Genomic DNA, 21945 nt, shown 5'->3' on the forward strand with positions numbered 1-21945 from the left:
CGAACTCTAAACAAACACCACCAATATCTCTTCCCCCCACCCTCTTTTTCTGCCTTCAGATCAGATTTTCAACGGGTGACAGCCTGGACTGGTCCTTGCTCTTTTTTTTTTTTTTTTTTTTTTTTGGCAACCTACTGGAAATGGTTGCCCTTGCCTCCTTTTTAGGGCTGAGAGAGAGTAACTGGCTCAAGTCACCTTGCTTTCACTTTTCATTTTTGTTTCAGACATACAAATTGTTCAGCATTTTGGGTTTTATATTTGCTTTTTATATTATTTTGATATTATTTCAGCCCTCTTTATCTTAGGTGGCATTTTTTCCCCTCATGCTCTTTCCAGATCCAGTTTACCAGATGTTAGGACTTGCAGATCTCTTGACCTTCCATCTTATTTAGATCCCTTTTTGGCACTTGGGCAGTTTCTTTTCCCTGAGAAGGGATAGTTCCACTGCTAAGTGCAGGAAACAGCTTCCTCCACCATATTGTCGGCTTGAAGAAAACTCCCACCTAAATACCACATTTATCTTCTGCATTTAATGACACATTTAATGATACTCAGACATACTTTAACAAGGCTTAAATGTGCATCAGGGCAGGTTGAAGGGAGTTCTAATCCTACAACTGAGAGGAACAATGTTGTTAGGACAGTAAGAATCTGTCTTTAATGTCCAACTTGGATTCCCAATCAATGAGAGAAAAGCACTTTGATGTATATTCAGAAACCCACCATTTCCTTTGCCCAACAATGAATGCTCAGTGCTGAATCACTATTTGTGGAGAATAGGCCTAAAGTTGAGCAAGGCCACTAGAACCATCGATCAAAAAGTCCTTTCCCTAGCTTGCAAGGGTAAAACTGCCTCTTTGCCACGCTGTTTGTACCAATTCAGGTGTGATAAATAATGTCAGCAGTGGCAGCTGGCAAGAAAGAAACAAGGGATAAAAATCTCCAATCCTGCCAAGTCAAAAAATAAAGTATTGTGATGGGACCCCATTTATAAATATGGTTATGTTTCTAAAAACCTGATCTCTCTCTCTCTCTCTCTCTCTCTCTCTCTCTCTCTCTCTCTCTCTCTCTCTCTCTCTCTTTCTTTCTTTCTTTTTGCAGTAAATCTTAGCAACAGAAGTTCTTCCCTGATTTACTCCTCCAGCACAGGAAGAAATGGGCTATCTTCCAAAGGGAGGTAATCACCTGGGTCATAGCATAGTGCCAGAACTTTCTACCTTTCTACTTAAAAGGATATTATCCCATAGAAAGATGACTGGCTACATATACAGGCAGTCCTCAACTTAAAACCACAACTGGGGCCAGAATTTTCATTGTTAAGCAAAGTGGTCATTAAATGAATCATGCCCACTTTTATGATCTTTTTTGCTACATTTACTAAGTGGATAGCCCTGCTGTTAACAAAGCTTCTCCCATTGACTTTGCTTGTCAGAGGCAGACTGGGAAGGTTGCAAATAGCAATCATGTGATCCCAGCATGCTGCAACTGTTGTAAATACATGCCGGTTGCCAACCACTCAAATTCTGACTTGCTTCCACATGTGACTCTAGTCATGTGGCAATGGCTGTAAGCCCAAAGACCTATTGTAAGTCACTTTTCTTAGTGCCATTGTCATTTCGATCATTCACTAAACAAATGATTATAAATCAGGGATTATTTATATAAGGCATGGTAGTAGGCAAAAAATGGTTGTTTCTTTTAGAAAGGAAAAATCTTCCTCCCCCCCCCATGATTATATAAGAGATAAAGTTCTATCTGAATTTTCTCCAAAAACCAATTCTAGTAGTTTGAGTTTTGCTTCTCCCTGGCATCTTATTTTCTTGGTGCAAGGAAACTTGCTAAATGGAATAGTTATGCAAGATCAGCATTCATTTGCCACAATGGCCTACCAGTTTGTTATAAGCAGGAACTGAGTGCAGTAGTACTGTATCACCCATTGTATTTTGAGTTTGAGAGGGGATTTTGACTATTCAGTTAAAAGCTGCTGGTATAACTTACTTGTATAACTAGCTGGTTATTCAAAAAGAAATAATACTTCTGAAGACCTGTAGCCAATCATCCACACAATATATGCATTCTGCACGTTGATGCAGTATTATTAGAAATAGCCATTGACTGCATTTCATCAGCAGGTCTGGCTTTTTAAAATAATATTTTATTAATTTTCTATTGATACATTTCATTAGTGCTTAATTCACTTTTATCATTCCCCCTGCGGTCTTATGGGAACATGGGATCTGGAGCCCAACCCAGGATACTGGATTGGGAAAACCTACTACACTATTTATTAGGCCACTCTTATAATGCTGTATTGATCACAGCCTCATTTTGTGAGCTATAGACATTTATGGTACAATAAGCATGTCACTTGATGAGATCATTTTGAGATGAGGGAAGATGGAAAGGCAAGAATGGTTGCAGGAATTGGGAATATCTAGTTTAGTAAAAAGAAGGACTAGGGATGGCATGATAGAAGTCTTCCAACATGCCACAAAGAAGAGGGAGTCAAGCTATTCTCCAAAGCACCTGAAGGCAGGACAAGAAGCAATGGATGGAAACTAATCAAGGAAACAATCTAGAACTAAGGAGAAATTTCCTGACAGTTAGGATAATTAATCAATGGAATAACTTGCCTCCAGAAGTTGTAGGTGCTACAACACTGCTGTTTTTTTTAAAGAAAAACTTAGATAACTATTTGTCTGAAATGGTATAGGGTTTCTCGCTTGAGCAAGGGGTCGGACTAGAACATCAAGATCCCTTCCAACTCTGTTATTCTGGTCTTCAAAATATTTGGGACATCAACTTTCATGATCTGAACACTAACTACACTAGCTGGGGATTATGGGAGTGTTGCATTAAACATTGGTAGTGTTTCAGGTCCCCTTCATGGATTACTGCCTTGTCGTGGTGAAGGGGCCATGATACCACCCTAATGGCAGAAAGTGAAGAAGAACTAAAGAGCCTCTTGTTGCGGGTGAAGAAGAAGAGTGCAAGAGTTGGGTTGAAACTTAACATTAAGAAAACCAAGATCATGGCATCCGGCCCCCTCAATTCATGGCAAATAGATGGGGAAGAAATGGAGGTAGTGACAGAAAAATTTATTTTCCTGGGCTCCAAGATCCTGGGGACTGTAGCCAAGAAATTAAAAGACGCTTGCTCCTGGGGAGGAAAGCCATGGCAAATCTGGACAGCACACTAAAAAGCAGAGATATCACCCTGTCAACAAAAGTGCGTATAGTCAAGGCTATGGTCTTCCCAGTTGCAATGTATGGCTGTGAAAGTTGGACCATAAGAAAGGCTGAGCACCAAAGAATTGAAGCCTTTGAACTATGGTGCTGGAGAAGACTCCTGCGAGTCCCTTGGACTGCAAGGCGATCAAACCGGTCAGTCCTAGAAGAGATCAACCCTGACTGCTCTTTAGAAGGCCAGATCCTGAAGTTGAAACTCAAATACTTTGGCCACCTAATGAGAAGGAAGGACTCACTGGAGAAGAGCCTAATGCTGGGAAAGATTGAGGGCAATAGAAGAAGGGGACAACAGAGAATGAGGTGGCTGGATGGAGTCACTGAAGCAGTAGGCATGAGCTTACTGGACTCCAGAAGATGGTAGAGGACAGGAAGGCCTGGAGGAACGTTGTCCATGGGGTCCCGATGGGTCGGACACGACTTCGCAGCTAACAGCAACAAGTGTTTCAGGTTACATCACTTGGACAGAAAATGAGAAATAACTTACAACTGATAAAATCTGCCGCAATAGAGCAATTGTTACCATTACAAGTAGGTAAGACCTTCTGTAATAGTTTCTTTTTCATTTAGTTTTTTGTTTCCTGTTACAGTAGCACTAATAGAATAAAAATAACATAATGTATAAAAGCAGCACACAGAGTGAGATGGCAGGAAGGCATGTATTCTCAGTTAGACTGAGTTCAATAAGCTCTCATTAATATGGATAAAAAGTCTGTAATGGGTAATAGTTACATAGCAGGCAGAAATTCAAGAGGTAAATGTTTTTCCAAGCATAGAGATGCAGTGATGGGAAGATTACCTATTGAATCCCTCTCTGCTTCTTATACACCTGTTAAAGACAGGGTGCATTTTTATCTATTAAAAAGAAAAAGTGACAACCCATTTGAAAAGTCACGCACATTTTCATTCAATACTGTTTACTATTCTGGGTTACCAATTGTTCCTGAATCACTCTATTAACCTCCATGGCATCAAATTTATCAGTCTAGCCTTGTCTGTCTTTCCTAGCAAGCCCATAGTCATTTTTTTCAATTCCAGGACAATTACAGTCTAGCAGAAGATGCCAGGCTGCCATTCTTACCTTCCCTTATTTTCCTATCAACACATTTATACTTCTTTGTTAGAAGCCAATAATGAGATGTGCCACACAGCATGTAGAGAAGGAATGAAATGTGGAATAACTTGCAGGATCAGGGTTACAGAATATTGCAGCTTCACCCCACACACATGACCCCTTGCAGATGCAAATTACAATATCCAGAAGCCCACCCAGTAGTCAGTCCACTTATTACAGCCTTAGATAAGAAGAGTGTTCACAAGTGATCTGTAGCATTTATAAATCTAAGAAATAAAAAAAAGATCACTTGAGACAATCTCACCAGAACTTGTGGGTAAATTTCAGAAGGAAAAATCTACTTCTAGGTTATAAATGAGCTGGTAGCTAAAATTACATGAAATATGGTATCTAAAATTATAAATATGTAATGATATCTAAAAGGTAGTTATGATACTTACATCTATTAGATAATACATAAAATTGCATATACGGTAATACATCTATGTAGCAGCATTATGCCCAACCAGGTCCTAGACAATCTTAGATGCTGCTGTATAAAACCTAGCTATGTATACTCTCCTAACTGGCAGTTTAGCTGTAAGTAGTATCTGGGCATAGGCTGAACCTGAATGAATAGTCTGCTGATCAGAGGGTGGATAAATCTGATTTGAATGTCTCTATAGAATCTATAGAAGGACGCAGTGGCTCAGTGGGTTAGGACGCTGAACTTGTCGATCGGAAGGTCGGCAGTTTGGCGGGTCGAATCCCGAGTGCCGCGTAGCAGAGTGAGCGTCTGTTACTCGTCCCAGCTTCTGCCCACCTAGCAGTTCAAAAGCACGTAAAAATGCAAGTAGAAAAATAGGGACCACTACGGTGGGAAGGTAACAGCGTTCCGTGCTAGTCATGCTGGCCACATGACCACGGAGACGTCCTCGGACAAGCGCTGGCTCTTCGGCTATGAAACGGAGATGAGCACTGGCCCCTAGAGTCGGAAACGACTAGCACGCATGTGCGGGGGAACCTTTACCTTTACCTTTATAGAAGGAGAAATGAAGAAGGACTTCTTCTTCTTCTGTGGTTTCCACTTCTCCAGAAACACAGGAAAGAGCCTTTTAGCCAGTATCCCTTTTTATATTTGCCATTCAATCCTGCAGAGGGGACAGGATTAAAGTTGGACAGCAGAGAAAGCTTTCCAAGGTCTGGGTGTGTCTAGTTAGGTGTGACAGCCATCAGCAGTGACAATATTTCTATTGTTTGCTGATGACTGGAAAGCTAAGTATATTGGTTCTGCTGGTTGGGAATTCTGAAAGTTATATGTTGAGAGGGCACCAATTGTAACAGTCAAAATTAAACATTTCTGACTGTACTCTTTTAACAATTTTCTTTTCAAGGCTATTCCCCACCTGCATCATCTATCAGGGCAGATCTGGCTATAAAAATCCTGAAGGTCATTAGATGGCAAACATCTGGTGATCTTCTGGATTTGATTTAGTAGTCCTACTCTGTATATTCTATTAAACAGACCCGAATTTCCCCAAATTTAGTTTATCAAGCTAAAGCTTCCAGATCTGGGCTACAAAAGTCTGAAAGCCTAGTGGATGTCAGCAAAGAGTTTTCTGTATCTCTTTGCTCCCTTCACGTGGTTTTCTGGAGTTCTGCAGCTGTTGACCCTACCATACTCCTATTCTCTCTGCTCTGGAAGAGAGAAAGGCTACATCTAAGTGCACTTGTAAGTACTTGAAAACTTTTAGTCCTTTATTTCAGTCAGAAAAGCTACTCACATTGTTTTAAGTGTTAAAATAGTTTTGAGTTCCAGTGGCCAGTTGAAATTTGACAGGAAAAAGAACAGAAGGTACTCATCTCTGGACAAAGCACAGGCAATGGCCTGCCTTCCCCTTATTTCCTCTGCTGCACACTAGCTATTAATGCTTCTGATCACCATTGGCCTCACAAGGGATCCCTACTATCAAATCTCATTTTTAAGTCTCCCAGTATCTCTGGAAATTTCAGCCACAAGCTGCTAAGAAATAGTAGCATAATTCTAATTGCTTTGCCTCCTATCCTCTGTATATGTGTGCGTGACAGAAAGAGAGAGTGGGTGGATGGTGGTAAACTGATGTGTCAGCCTTCATTCAGGCTTTACATGTTCATCCCTCCACAACAGAGAATTCTCAACACCTATTCTCCAAAATAAAATAAAATAAATCAAGAAGTTGCAGTCTCACCCAATGTGGTTACAAGATGTTACTGCCTGACTATTAAATACTGGGATCTTTGAAGGCATTAATGAGGTGAAGATGAAGGTAACAGAACATTTATTAGGTTAACACAGAAGTGGCTCTAACAGACACCTTGACATCTATTTACACAGACCGCCGATAAGTGGCAGCCAATGAAATTTAAGCAATTCTCCTGCCCAAAAATACAAGCTTGCAAACTTGCAATTAACTTTCAGACAACACAGCCATTATTCAATTATAATGGCCGATATAATTTTCTTCAATACACCCCTACCCCCTAGATGGTTCACAATTAAAGAATGAACATAGTCCTGCAAGTACTTTGGTGGCTTCCGCGACCTCTCCAAATGCCTTGGAGCCATTGGTGGTTCCCAGTCTACCAATTCCTTTGCTGGGCTGGGTAGACTGGGGCTCTCTGAGCCACTGGTTACGGGTAGATCCGTGCTCCTTTGGCTGGTCTGTCCAGGTAGACCTGAGCCAATGTCCTTGGATGGAGTGGTTTCCGACGAGCTGGAACACTGGTCTCTCTGCAAGTTCCGCTCAATGGGTGCAGTCTCGTTGTTTGGGAATGACTCACTCCCTGTTAACTCACCATCCACGACTCCCTGAGTCTCACCAGCAGTCTGAGATTGTGTTGCAAAGCCGCTGTCATGCTGTTTCTGGTTTTGGCTCTCATCTCTGTGAGGAGCCAGCATCGGGTTCTCTAGCCGCCGGTGCAATTGGTTAATGTGACAGCAGATCACTTGACCATCTTCCAGGACCACTTTATACAAAAGTGGTCCTGACACCTTACAAACCAAAGCTACCACCCACGGTGCCCCTTGACCATAATTTCTTGCCCAAACCCGGTCACCAACTTTGAAATGCCTGGATGGCTTCGGCTGTGCAGTGTCCAAGACAACTCAGTCTGGGTGGAGATCGTCCCCATCTGAGTTCTGCTGGGCTGCAGCCTGTTGAAGAGCAGGGGGCTGAGTGCTGGCAGAGCAGAAAATCTGCCAGTCGGTGATGCCAATTGCCTGACACAATTCTCTTTAGCGATTTCTTAGTTGTTCTGACCATACGCTCTGCTTGGCCATTCGAAGCCAGATGAAAGGGGGCTGAAGTGGCATGCCTAATCAAGTTAGCACACAAAAAAGGACTGAAATGGGCTTGGGGCATTTCAGGTCTAGATTGCTGGTAAATGTGGCAACTTTGTACTTGGACCTCAATATCCTTATCCAACCCTGGCCACCACAGGTAGCTTCTCACGAGTGCCTTCATCCTGACTATTCCAGGATGTCCCTCATGCAGAGATTCTAAGATTCTAGCCCTCATAGAGTTTGGAACTATTACCCAGCTTCCCCAAAGAATGCAGCCCTTGTAAGCTAACAGCTCATCCTTCCTTCTACTAAAGCTATGAAATTCTCTCCGCAGACTAGCTTCTGGCCAACCCCTCAGCACCCAGTTCAAAACATGACTGAGCATTTTGTTAGAGGCTATTTCAACAGCTACATCTCCTGCATGAAGGGGAGACTCTGGCAAGTCCTGTATCGACAGAATGTGTGCAGCAGGTGTGGGATCAGGCTCTGACTGAGTGAGGGGCAGTCTGCTGAAAGCGTCGGTATGCCCCATTTCCCTACCAGGTTTATGAATTAGCCTATAACTATAGGTTGACAAAAAGATGGACCACCTCAGCATCCATGGAGAGAGGATCTGAGGGGTTTGTTTGTCAGTAGTGAACAGACCCAGTAGTGGCTTATGGTCCATAAAGACTGTGTATGGGTGACCATAAAGGAAATCATGAAATTTTTTGATGCTGGCCACTTTATCAATTTGGGCATAGTTTTGTTCCACCTGTGACAGTGTCCTTGAATAATAAGCTATGGGAGCTTGCCTGCCGTCAGCCATTAAATGTCTCAAAATAGCTCCTATTCCATACGGGGATGCATCACATGCAATACTGATAGGCAGCTTCTCATTAAAATGTGTTAAGATGGAGTTTGAGGACAGGAGTGATTTGACTGCCTTGAAGCTCTGCTCGGGGAAGCTCATCCACTGCCATGGTGCCCTCTTGTCCAAGAGCCTGTGTAAGGACTCTGCCAATGCAGCCTTAAGTGGAAGGAAAGCATGGTAGAAATTGAGTAACCCTAAAAATGCCTGTAGCTCCTCCTTTGACTTTGGATGGGGAGCCTGCTGAATAGCTTTGAGCTTGGGTTCAGCGGGGTGTATGCCTGTGGCATCTATGCGAAAATTGAGGAACTCAGTGGAGTTCACTCTTATCTGGCATTTGTCCCTTTTAAGCTTTAGCCTTGCTTTGCAGAAATGCTGAAGGACAGCTCTGAGCTATTCAGCCAATATTTCTTCTGACTCCCCAGCTATGAGGACGTCATTGAAATAAGGGCACACACCTGAAATATTTTTGAGCATGTGCTCCATCATGCTCTGAAAAAGAACTGAGGCCACACTTACCCCAAACTGCAGGTGACAAATCCTGAATGCTCACCTGTGGATTACTATAGTTCGGGCTTCTGCCATGGCATCATCCATGGGCAGTTGTTGGTACGCCTGTGCCAAGTCTAATTTGGCAAATACACAACCACCTTGTGATGATGCTAAGATATGGCTGACTACAGGTACCAGATATGCATGCTACTGAAGTGCTTTATTTATAGTGCACTTACAGTCCGCACAGATGTGCACCTCACCTTTGGGTTTAAGTGGTGTTACTATCGGAGTTTCCCATATAGTTACTATGGGAGTTTCCCACATATCTACAGGCAATCTTAGGTTTGAGGGCAAAAGGGACTCTGCGAGGTTTGATCCTGATTGGGGTTATGGTTGGATCAAGATGGAGGCCAATTGGAGCTCCCTTGTACCTGCCTAAGCTGGGGCTGAACACATCAGCAAATTCCTGGCAGACTGACAACAGGTCCGCTGCTTGTGTTTTGTTGATGCCAGCCACATGGATGCTCAGGGCATCAAACCAATCTAACCCAATGAGGCTTGAGTGCCAACCCTTGACTACAACGATGGCAAGGGGACCCTCAAACTCTTTGAACTGTACTGTGAGTGTAGCTTCACCCTTAACCACTATGTGGGAGTTTTGAAAATCCGTTAATACGAGATTTGACGGCTTGAGTTTAACTCTTTTGCCACTGTGACTGTAAATGTGGTTAAAAGTTCTTTGAGAAACTATGGATAAGGCTGACCCTGTGTCCAGTTCCATGGGGCATGGAATTTTTTGAAGCTTGACTTTGAGCCTAAGCTTTTCTTTTAGGGGGCAATGAGCTTCTGTTCTAAATATGCTCCTTCTACTGGAACAATAACCAACTCTGTTTTGCCCTGGAGCCCCTGTACCTTTTCTGGGGAATTCTTCTTGTAGAGTGTCCCTCTGGTGACCTTTACAAACGATGGTGATGTGGCCTTGTTTGCCACATGCCCAGCATACTGCCATACAGAATCTGCACTCAAAGCACTGGTGTCGACCTCCACAGTTCGTGCAGCTGTTGAAGGTAATTGCCTTGTCAAGCGGTCACCGCCCTCTATCTGGTAGCTTCTGCAGCCGGTAGATCTCATTGTCCTCATCTATGTTGTCGGCTCTTTTAGTCTTCCTGGTGGATGGTTATTGGACTGAGGATATTCTTGAGGGGCCGTAAGGCTTTGATGGCTCCCCCAGCAGCCTCTTCTGCCCTTACCTCTTTCAAAGCGTCCTGGAACATTAAGGTCTCCTTCGCAAACAGCTTCTGCTGAAGGTCCCTGTTCCTCAAGCCGCATACCAGACGGTCCCTGAGCCTTTCTTCTAGGTCTGGGAATTCACAGAGCCTGAATGCCTGTCATAGTGCAGCCACAAATTCGGCAGCTGACTCTCCCGGTTGCTGTTCCCTTTGTTCGAACAGCAATGATGGAGCGCTTTGGTTTGAAATGCTCTTTGAGTTTTTTCTTGAGGTCTGTGTAGGCGACCGACTCTAGAGTTTCTGGGGTGACTTAAGTTTTCGGCTATATCGAACATCTGGCCACACACACAGAGTAGTGTTGCAGCCTTTAAGACATCTTTCACTAATTAGCTCTTAGGCAGTTCTCGACCCTTGAGACGTACGAGGTCCATCTCTCTGGGTGTGACACGGCGAACTCTGACAGCTTGCTGACCTTGGCCATGGTTTGCTGTTACTGACCTTTTAATGCCTTGTGCTGCTAAGGGCTTCTGTGTTGATCTTAGGGACAGGTCCCTTAGGATGCGGATGCCTCCTGTGTGGCTTGCTGGCAGGCAGAGGGGGCAACGTGGTTCCTACCAGGGCGCTGATACCTGATCTTTCCCCTAGTGACTCTTAGCTCTCTCTTCCTTGGCAGCACATCCCATCCTCGTTGCCACTATTAAATACATGGATCTTTGGAGGCATTAACGAGGTGAAGGTGAAGTAACAGAACGTCTTTTAGGTTAACACAGAAGCAGCTGTAACAGCCGCCTTGACATCTATTTATACGGACCGCCAATAGGCGGAAGCCAATGAAATTTAAGCAATTCTCCCGCCCAAAAATACAAGCTTGCAAACTTGCAGACAGGCAATTAACTTTCAGACAACATGGCCATTATTCAATTATAACGGCCCATATAATTTTCTTCAATACATAACACTGACCATCAAAAAGTTGCTGAATGCCTACTTCTGTCGGAGGAGCTATTAAGAAATGGTTCTGCATCCTTAACTATAATAGAAGGGAAGGAATAAGGCTAACAACAGCCAGGTTAGTCCAGTGGTTGAGGCACCAGGCTAGTAAACAGGTGGCATGACTTCAAGTCTCACCTTAGCCATGAAAGCCAGCCGAGTGATTTTGAGGCAGTTATTCTCTCTCAGCCCAACCCACCTCACAGGGTTGTTTTTGTGGGGAAAATAGGAGAAAAAAGGTGTATTGGATAAATTTGCCGCATTCAGTTATTTGTAAAAATAAAGGCAGAAGTACTACTGGCAGAACTGGGAAGAAACTTGAGATAATTGGGAGAAAGATACCTGAAAAATAATGAAGATAAAAGGAGTGGATGGATTTGAGCTTCACAGCAAATTTAAAAAAGCGTCCAGAGTTAGCTTCAAATTCATTTTTCATTTTTCTTTTGCCTATGTTCTTCACAGAGAAAACAGTTTCTTGACATGGGATGAAGGAACTTCATTGTTTCTTGAACTTGGCTGATAGGTGAGTGAAAATTTGCTCCCACCAACTCTTTCCTATATACCCTTCCCACACAACTTTGGGTTAAAAAGGTCACAGTGGCAATGATGACATTACAAAATTACCCCCAGCCAAAGAAGAGGAGGCATAAATTGTTCACTTTTTTTGGCAGTTGCAGCACACTGCTGACTCATATTTAAGTGATTGTCCACTAGGACTCCAAGATCCCTAATATTGACCAAGGTACCACTTATACAGTACCACTGTATTTGGTTTTTCTTACCTAAATGTAGAAGCTTACTTTTTTCACCATTGAATTTCATTTTGTTAGATAGCAACCAATGTTCAACTCTGTGAAGATCTTTCTGTATCTTAAGACTATCTTCTGGAGTTTTGACTATTCCTGCTAGCTTGGTATCATCTGCTAATTTCATAAGTTCTCCATTTATCTCCTCATCCAAATGCTGGCTCATATTTAAGTGATTGTCCATTAGGACTCCAAGATCCATCTCACAGTTATTACTATTGAGTCAGGTACCACCTATACCCATGGTGGCAAACCTATGGCACGCATGTCACAGGTGGCACGCAGAGCCCTCTCTGTGGGCACACGCGCCGTCGCCCCAGTCCTAGGCCTTCAGCTGGGTTTTATAAAATGTTTTCACTTTAGGCCTCCGCTACCCTGTGCAAAAAAAAGGTTCAATCAATCAATCAATTTTAACTTCTTGTGGGGAAAAAAAATCTCGCAAAGTTGGAATTGATTGATTGAAGTTTATTTTTAGTCCCACACAGCGGCGAAGGAAGTGACGCATTGGAGCTGGAAAGAAGGTGCCGCATGGGGTGGGGAGAGCGGTGGGATCAGGGCACTCCATGACAGAGGTGGGCGGGGCCTCTGCATGGGGTGGAGAAGAAACGCAGTGGCGCTTGCATGGTGGTGGATCAGTTGCTTCCCTCCCCCTGCCAGATACCTGCCAAAGCCGTGCAGGGTAGGTTGCCATCCTCACCCCCACCCAGATGCCCTTGCCTCCCCCAAGCATTTTTTACTAACCTGCCTTTCAGATGCATTCCATTTATCTGCTTCTCAGCCTTTGCCATGTGTTTGTGGGACAAAAAAAAAAGTTCCATCAGACTTTCTAACTTCTCGCGCGATCTCAAGAAGTTAGAAAGTCTGATGGAATTTTTTTTTTTACCCATAGTCCCACAAACACAAGGCAAAGGCTGAGAAGCGAAGAAATGGAATGCAGCTGAAAGGTAGGTTAGTAAAAAAAAAAATGCTTGGGGGAGGCGAGGGCATCTGGGTGGGGGTAGGCCCGGCAACCTTAACCTGCATGGTGGCCGGAGAAGGGCACTCTGCGAGGGTTGGATTGGAGCAGAGGAAGAAAGGTGCTCTGTGAGGGTTGGATCGCATTGGGCACAATATGTGAGGCAGCAAACAGCCATGCCATGCCAAAACCAGCCATTTGCCACCTCATGCCACTGGGATGAGGCCGTGGAATAAGCTGGGCAGAGATAAGGAACTGGGTCGGGACTCTGTCAGGGTTGGGTTGGAGCAGCGGGAGAAGGGGGCTCTGCGAGGGTTGGGTCAGGGTGGCAGGAGAACAGCACTCTGTGAAGGTTGGGTCAGACAAACATGGGGCTGCTGCCTCGGTTTCCATGCTGTGCCGGGGCTGGGCTGGACTAGGCACAGAGCCTCCATGCTGCTTCTTCCCCTGCAGACATCAGGAGCCCCCACCCCACCTACCCCTCGTCCAGGAGCAGCTGCCACCATCCTGCACTCTCCAGCCCGTAACTGGCTAGCTGGGCGCGCCGAGTTTGGGACTGAGCAGATGGAGGCCAGAGGGGAGCGAGAACTGTGGCTGCCCAGCTCCTCTGCCTGAGGACGCATGCGTGGAGAGGCGCCGCCCAGCTCAGTAAGCCACGGTCTGACTGCAGGAAGAGGAGGGTAGAGGAGGAGGGCTGGCCAGAGATAAGCACAGTGCTGCCCCCAGGGGGAATCTGACCAGCCCCAGCCTGGAGGGGGGGAGAGGCCGAGGGAGCCCAAAGAGAGACATCCTGGTGCACCTGGCTGGCCAGTAACAGGCTGGAGAGCGCTGGACAGCGCAGCTGCCCTGGGACAAGCGGTAGGCGGGGTGGGCACTCCCAATGTCTGCAGGAGAAGAAGCAGTGAAGAGGCTCTGTGCCCAGTCCAGTCCAGCTCTGCCCCGGCATGGAATGGAAAGTGAGGCAGCAGCCCCATGTGTGTCCCTGTCCGCGAGCATGCCCTTTCCCTGCCAAGCAAGCAGAGCTGTGGCATCTGCGGCAGAAGAGTGCAGGTGGGCAGCCACAGCTCTCACTCCCCTCTGGCCTCCATCCGCCCAAGGCCCAAACACGGCACATCTGGCTGGCTGGCAATGGGCTGGAGAGCGCTGGATGGCAGCAGCTGCCCCGGGACGAGAGATAGGTGGGGTCGGCATTCCACAGGGGAAAAACTGGCATGGAGGCTCCACGCTCAATCCAGCCCAGCCTCGCCATGGCACAGAAAGCGAGGTAGCATCCCCATGTGCGGGCCCCCCACAGGCATCCCTCCGCAGGAGCAACATCGAGCTGGCCATCCCCCCTGGCCACGCCCACCCAGTCTGCCATGACCACCACATCCATGCCCACCCAGCAGGGCATCCCCTCCCAGCAGGCCACACCCACTCAGTGGGCCATGCCCACCCAGCATAAGTGTGTTTTGGGTTGCAGTTTGGGCCCTTGGTCTCTAAAAGGTTCACCCACACTGGCCTATACTATACCTGTGCATGTGTTTCTTCTTTCCTAAATGTAGAACCTTACTTTGTTCACCTTTGAAATGCTTTTGTTTTGCGGAAGGCCCAATTAAAAATAAAATTGTGGTGGATTGGGCTTTAAAGGGTCAGAGTCTGTAGTTCTCAGCCAGCCTCAAGGGCACAAGCGGAGCCAGCCATTGCCCATATGAATTGCTAGAAGCCTGCCTCAATTACCTGAAAGGAAACCCAAAAAAGTAGTAAGTTCAACCCAAGAGTCTTTTTTGGGCGGGGGAGGATTTTATATTGGAGCAGGCTCAAAAGAAAGAACACTATCTTTCAAAAATGTCATCTGTAGTAACCACACTATATAGTTAACCCACATTTTGATTTTTGCTGAATCCAGGATTTGACAAGGAGGAAGTGAAGAACGCAAGATAAGTAGTAGAAAACAAAAATCACAGATGGCCTTGCCATTTAGGAGAAGGAGAGATGGCTAGAAAGCTTAAGGGAAAGGCAATAGGATGCCTGGGTGTTACCATGGTAACTTCTTTGTTAGGGTGCATGATGCAACGGATGGTGAAAGTAGGCTGGGTCTGGGGCAGATTGTTAACGGAGTGAAAAGCTAAATGGGACAGGAAAACAATGGGTTAATGAGTGAGTAGAATGGGATGGGAGATATGGAGTTGGACAATTTAAAATTTGCTGAAACTGCTGGGAATGACCATCTGCAAAAGTAGAGCAGTGTTTCTAGACCTCAGCAACTTTAAGATGCATGGACTTCAATTCCCAGAATTACATAGCAAGGCTTTTATCCAGGCTCAAAAAAAAAAAGAACACTGCCTTTCATCTGTTATTACACTGTCATCTGTAATAACAGAGCACTATATAATTCTCAATCAAGATTTTGAATCTTGCTTAAAAACAGGGACACAATATGAGCGATTTTAACAAGGGAGTTTTAGGCAGCTTTGAATAGTTTCCTGCAACAATCAAACCGCAGCTTTCTGGACAGCTGTTTCCACACATTCAGGTAGATTTTTTGGTTAGCTGTGGAATTTGCACTTGCAGTTATACAGCCATCTAACCACCTGGCTCTGCAGGGGGCCATTAACTCACAGAAAGTTCTGCTCTCACATTTTTCTATGCTCAATGCTGGTTTAGGATGAGGAAAGAGGCTACGGTCCCGGATGCCCAGTGTCTCAACAGGACTTTTCGGCAGGGAAATGGGACCTTTGCAAGATCAGCTTCGCCATGGAGAATACGACTTACTCAAGTGTGCTCCCATGTTGGAAAGTGACTTTGTGCAGGTATGTCTAAAGATGATTTTTGATTGCCAGAGGTTTGTTAGTTTTATCACTTGCCTCCAACAGTGCTAAATTCAACGTGTTTTTTTAAAATTAACTTTCTAATAGCAGAACTAAGCAACTTATAGCAAATTCTATAAGCTCCAACAATGGAACCAGAAGCAGCTTCTGAGCGGATGAAGATAATTCCCCAGATGGGACCTTCCAAGCCATCCATTTCCCCTTCCCCCCCCTCCCATTTGCTCAGGTGCCTTTCCACTGATTTCTGCAGTGGAAAAACCCTGGGACTCCATATCCTCTCTGTCATATCATCAAAAAAAATGTATAAATTGAGGGTGTTTTCTCTGGGTTACTCAGCGGAACTAGATCATATAAACAAGCCCCAAAGGGAAACCAATTTCTTCTGTTACTGGTCTTTTTATTATATATAAATATTTGTAAAAATGTAAGGGAAAAAAGGAACGTCGATTTTGCCATGTAAGAAATACAGAGATCAAATTGAAGATATTCCTGGGACTTATCAGAGTTGACTGTGCACATATGTTTGTGTTTTATTGAAGGAAAAAAGGGAGGGAATCTAAACAGTAGTAGAAGCAAAGCGGGGGGGGACCTCCTAAAAACAGATATTTTGTACTTTTTCTCCTAAAGGTTCTAGATTCTTCCTTTAAAGACAACTTTATCATGTAAAAAACTCACTAAATGTTTCTTCTCAGAAAAGAAGATTTTAGATTGGCATTTTACATTGTAGAATTCTTCTTGATAAAGGAACTATCCAAAATGTGTAGGAAATAATCCAGGACATCCAGTACAACAGCTGTTTCTGTGTTTTATCAGTTCGATCATGGCATATAGAAATTTAGCAGATGAAGGGTTGTCATTTTTGGCATCAGAATATGGTGATAAGAGCTGAAGCTAATTTGTTTCCTGCTTGCCAGGCTGCAATTCAAGAGCAAGGAAGAATAACAAGAAAATAGAGGGTGATTGTAGGATCACCATTTTCCCCTCAGAAATGAGAATGAGAAATTTTAAGCCTTCATGGTGCCTTAAATGGATGCAATGCTGTTTTATCAGCCAAGAGCAACATTCACAGCTGAAAATGTGCTGATTCTTCTTGATCCTGGAATCAGTTTTCTACAACCAATTATGGAAGACACCATTTAGGAAGACACCTGTCCTTTCTTAAGTGGTGCCCCAACCTTTACGCCACAACTTTTGGAGAGGTTGAACAGATCATGCATATGCCTCTCTTTCTCCTCACTGCCTCACATTCCAGAAAAAAGCTGCATTTGTGGAATTTCTGCCCTCATGGGAGCGTGAGAAAATAATGAAGTCTGCCAAATGGCAGTGAAAACAAACAAACGGTGAAGGCAGCTTTTCCGCCTCTAACAGCAACCTTGATTTTAATAAATTAGCAAGTGAAGATGTAATATTTGGCTATAGTAAGCGTTACTATCAGAGAATGAGTGGCTAATAAAGGATAAGTAAGAGGGCCTGTTTAACTAGAACTCCCGTCAACATAGCCACTGGAGGCTGAAAGTGATTGGAGTTGAGTTCCCTATGGATCACTAGAGACTTATGTCCTTGCACCCCATCCTTAAAGGAAGCCTGGATGGATGCATAGAGCTTAAAACTCTGAATAGGAAGTTTCATGGTTCCTATTTGGTTCACCTAAAACCAAGAAATATTTACAAAATTAAAAACTTCAGCAATGTGAAACCCTATTGTAGGTTATTTCCCTGAAATTCTGGACGGAAGTGTCACCTGCTTATTTGCCTTCGCAAAAGAGCTGTCTCTGCATTAATCCCATCTTGTTCTCTGCAGATTAGCAAGCAAGGAGAAATGATTGACATGCACAATCAAATTAAGACGATGACTATTGCAGTAGCCTGCACAAGCCCCAGCCTACTGGTGCCTGAAATGTTGTACATCAAACGATGAGATCCTGGTCCAAGATTTATACCTAGACATGACTAAATAACTTTGGACCTGTCACTCTTTCTCCCGTAACATGCTGGTGCCACTTTACGTGGTCCTAATAAATTTAGTGCCAATTGTACATTTGGAACATTTTTTTCTCTCATTTACTAAGGGATGATTTAATTATTTCATTGCATTAACTCACACAGGGATTGCAGAATATACTATTAAAAATTGTTGAATTGCTTTAATTTAATGATGTACTGTACAAAACAGCAGTTTTCAAATGGTCATATTATTCACTGTTCTAATAGCTATAAATATGAAAAAGTTATCTATATTCCATGTCACTTGTCTTCCTCCCCATCTTGCAGGCTTTTCCCTCTATGTCTGTTTAGGATCTCAATCCACAATCCAGAGAAGCAGCAGCTACGATTCAAGCTGGCAAGTGGCCGTACCTTTTACCTGCAGTTCTGTCCCCAACCTGGCTGGAATGGAACAACCCACATTTCCCTGCACCCATCTGGCCATGCCACCCAGTTGCACCAATACATCTGGGTTCACCCAGCCACACCCACCCATCCAAGCCTACCTGGCCACTGTGAGTCATCATAGACCCCAGCCTGGCACCCAAAAAGATCAATATGCTACAATCACCTTCAGACTTCAGACATAAAATCTCACAGCAAAGCCAAACAAGAAACCTCCAGGTCAAAGGTGTACTGTCTTTCTATTGCTAACTTTTATTTGTTTTTATATCATTAGCAGAATGGTATGTCATGGAATAATGTATGCAAAGAGGATCATTCCAAGACATTTGCAGTCCAAGCATTGACAAAGGAAAGGGAAGGAACATAGACAACTGTTTTAGAAAGAATCTTTCCCATGCCAACTTATTGTATAGTTAGAAAGCATTCCAAAAATCATGCCCAAGATTTATTTGTTCAGAACTTTGTTTCTTGTCTGTTTTAGAGCCCAACAGGATCCTTACATGTTACTAGTTGGCTTACAAGCAGTAAAAGCACAGTAATAGAAAATAAAAACTAAACAATAAACAATACACACACACCCCAATGACAACACACAGTCAGTGGGGACTAGTCAAATTTCTGAAGGGATGATTTTCCAAAGGGAGGGAGTCAATATGGAGAAGGACTTTCTTCTGGATTCCACCAGATGTACCTCCTTAGGAGATGAGATCTGCAACATTCTTTGCCTGCTCTAGTGAGTTGTATGGATGTGACTGGCAAGAGACAGTTCCTCAGATAACTCTGTTCAAAAGCATGAAGGGCTTTAAAGGTGACAATCAGCACCTAGAATTATACTAGGAAGCAAATTGGCAACCAATGCAACTATCACAGGAGAGGTAATACATGTGCATACCTGCACAGGTAATACATGTGCATACCTGCACAGCTTTGTGCAGACCACTACATTTTGAACCAACTGGGGCTTCTGGGTGCTTTTCAAGTGTAGCCCCATGTAGTGCATGTTGCAATAGTCAAGACAGGAGATAACTAGGGCATGAATGATCATGAGTAAAGGTTGTTGTTCCAGAAAAGCACCTAATTGGTGCACAACCTGCAGTTGCGGAAGGCATGACTGCCACCTGGTCCTCAAGCAGGAGTCATGAGTGCAGGAGAATCCCGAGATTATACATTGGGTGTGTTTGGGGTAATGCTACCCGATCCAAGACAAAGTGTTCTGTTCCAGCCTACGACCGGCCCTGTTTGAATGTCAGGGACAACCCCTTTTTATAGTCAACAGGCTGGAAAAAAACCAACCAAATTTATTTACAAAGAAATCAAAAGTTTAAACAAGAGTTAAACCAAAAGTTCAAATAAGAGTTAAACAGGAATAACAGACCAGGACTCTAGTAGACGATCTTCAAACGGTTGCCTTCAGCAACCAGCACCTCCCACACCTTCACCTTTTATCAGCAGTCCCAAGGTGTGGCTTCTCATTGCCTTCTTCTCCTCTCACTGAGTTGCCTCATGGCCTTGCTCTGTTCTGCTCTGCTGGATTGCCTCCTTGTGTCCCTAAATAGATCCAGATGTGAATCATCTACGTCCAATACCTTGTGCTCACACAGCTGCGTCTGATGAGGAACATGATGGGAGGGGCCAGGCTGAGAGTCCTGCAGTGCATCAGAGCCTCCCTCTGACACCAAAGGCTCTCCAAACCTCTCCTCCTCTTCAGAATGATGAGACTCAGCTGCTGGTACCACAGGCTAACACTGAATCACAACACCAAGGTTCTCCATGGCACAAAGAACCCCAAACCCAGAGCCACTCAATCTTTCCAGGGTTCAGTTTCAACCCGTTGCTCCCCATCCAGCCCTGAGAGCCTCTCTATTTCTCCTCCTCCTCTTCTTCCTCCTCCACTTCCCTTCCTCTTTCACCATTTCAAGTGTCAATGGAGATATATTTTCCCTACATCACTCAAGAGTGAGATTCCTTGATACTATATGCAATTTTGTTTGCTCCCTTTGTTTTTCCACAGTGGCATTATATTGTTTGTTGCCAATCAGTAGGTTCAGTTAGTTGTGTCGATGCTGCATTGAAGATTCTGTGTAACCATCTGATGCTATTTTCTCCTGCTGCTTGAATTATTTCTTTTTCTTCCACATAGTTCTACTATAATGTTAAGCAGGGTATTTTTTTATGCCTTCCATTCATCCTCCACGTTTCCCACCTCTGGCGACAGTTGTCTAAACACTATTTCCACCTTTTGTTGTACTGTTCTACTACTTCTTCTTGTTTAAATTTTGCTATCTTAATTAATTTCTGGTTTCATTTGGTCTTTTTCTATTAATATTAGTCTTGCCATGTTTTATAATATTATGATCAATGTCACATAGTCCATTGGGGATAGTTTTTGCATCAAGTATCACTCTTGTTATTATATAATAACTCTGACTTTTAATGGTGATGTCATTCCATTTATATATGTATAATGTTGTGAGTCTCATGTTCAAAAAAACATGTTAGTGATAAAAAGATGATGTTGGCTACATAAGCCCAGTATCCTTTGGCCATTCACGCTCCTTTCACCATTCTTAGCACCAACTCTGCCATTGAAAGCTCTCATTACGTACAATATACTGTTAGCTTCCACTTTCTCTATCTCCTTAGAGAGTTCATTGAAGAATTTATCCTTTTGTTCTTCTGTGTAATTATCATTGCATGGAGCCTATAATTGTAGACATTTCTGTTTGTTCTCCTCTCTTGATTTTCAGTTTTATTATTTGGTCTGAATAGTTATTAATGTCTAGTATGCCTTTTGCTAAGTATGGATGAACAGGAAGTCCACTCCATTCTTTGCTGTGGTCCCTCATGATAAATAAACAAGTATCCTTTGTGAGCTTTCTTACTGCCAAGTCTTTTGCATCTTATATCAACTAGTCTCATCTTGATCTTCTTTTCATAATTTCTACAATTTCTTCTGTTTTATTTCCCAAATCAGCTGTGTTCAAAGTTCCTATTTTGTATTTTGCTGTTCTGTCTCTTAGTCCTTTAACATTATGGTGGTCATTTACTTTATTATTTTTGCACTCCATTTTTATTTCATTAAAATTTCTGTAGCAATATCCACTGCCAGCTTCCTGACCGTGTTGTAACGTCACCAAAGCCCCTTTAACTAGACCACTTCAGGGTGACCCAGATGGTCTTTATGGCTGTTGTAGTGGTCCTGTGGCACAAGTTCAAGAGAACTTGCTGCTTTTTAGTAGGGTTTTAGTTCTAACCCACCAAACAATCTATAGCTGAAGTAATAGGTGCATGGGAACAGCTGCTAAAGCAAGGGAGGTGTCCTGATTAGAAGTGAGACCTTTAAGATACTGCTCAGTGACAGCTCCCAGCAATTCAGCCAGCACAGCCAAGACTGGGAGACATTCCACGTTTTCATTCAGCAGCATCTGGAAGGTTTGCAGTTTCCCACTCTTGATGTTCCTGATAACCAGAACTGGAAAGATTTCACTCCACTTCTCTGTTCAGCTATGAAATGCTCAGTTGATATGATATCCTCTAGAAAGAAGTGTTCATCTACAGCTTCCATCATTTCTAGAAAGTAATTGAGGGGGGAAAATAACATACTGAAGGGCACCTTTTGGGAAAGTTTACTGTAAAAAAAGGGAATATACTACACTGGAGTCATAAATCCGATTTATTTGCAGTTTGCACCAAGTATAGACTCTGACCAAGTATAAAAAAGTAGATTTGCATCATTTATCCTCCTAACAGTTGGCATTCCCAGGAGTGGCTCATTTCCATGTTATTCCACTGCCATGCAAAC

This window comes from Vipera ursinii (genome assembly GCF_947247035.1).
Source record: "Vipera ursinii genome assembly, chromosome: Z".
Classification (NCBI taxonomy): Eukaryota; Metazoa; Chordata; class Lepidosauria; order Squamata; family Viperidae; genus Vipera; species Vipera ursinii.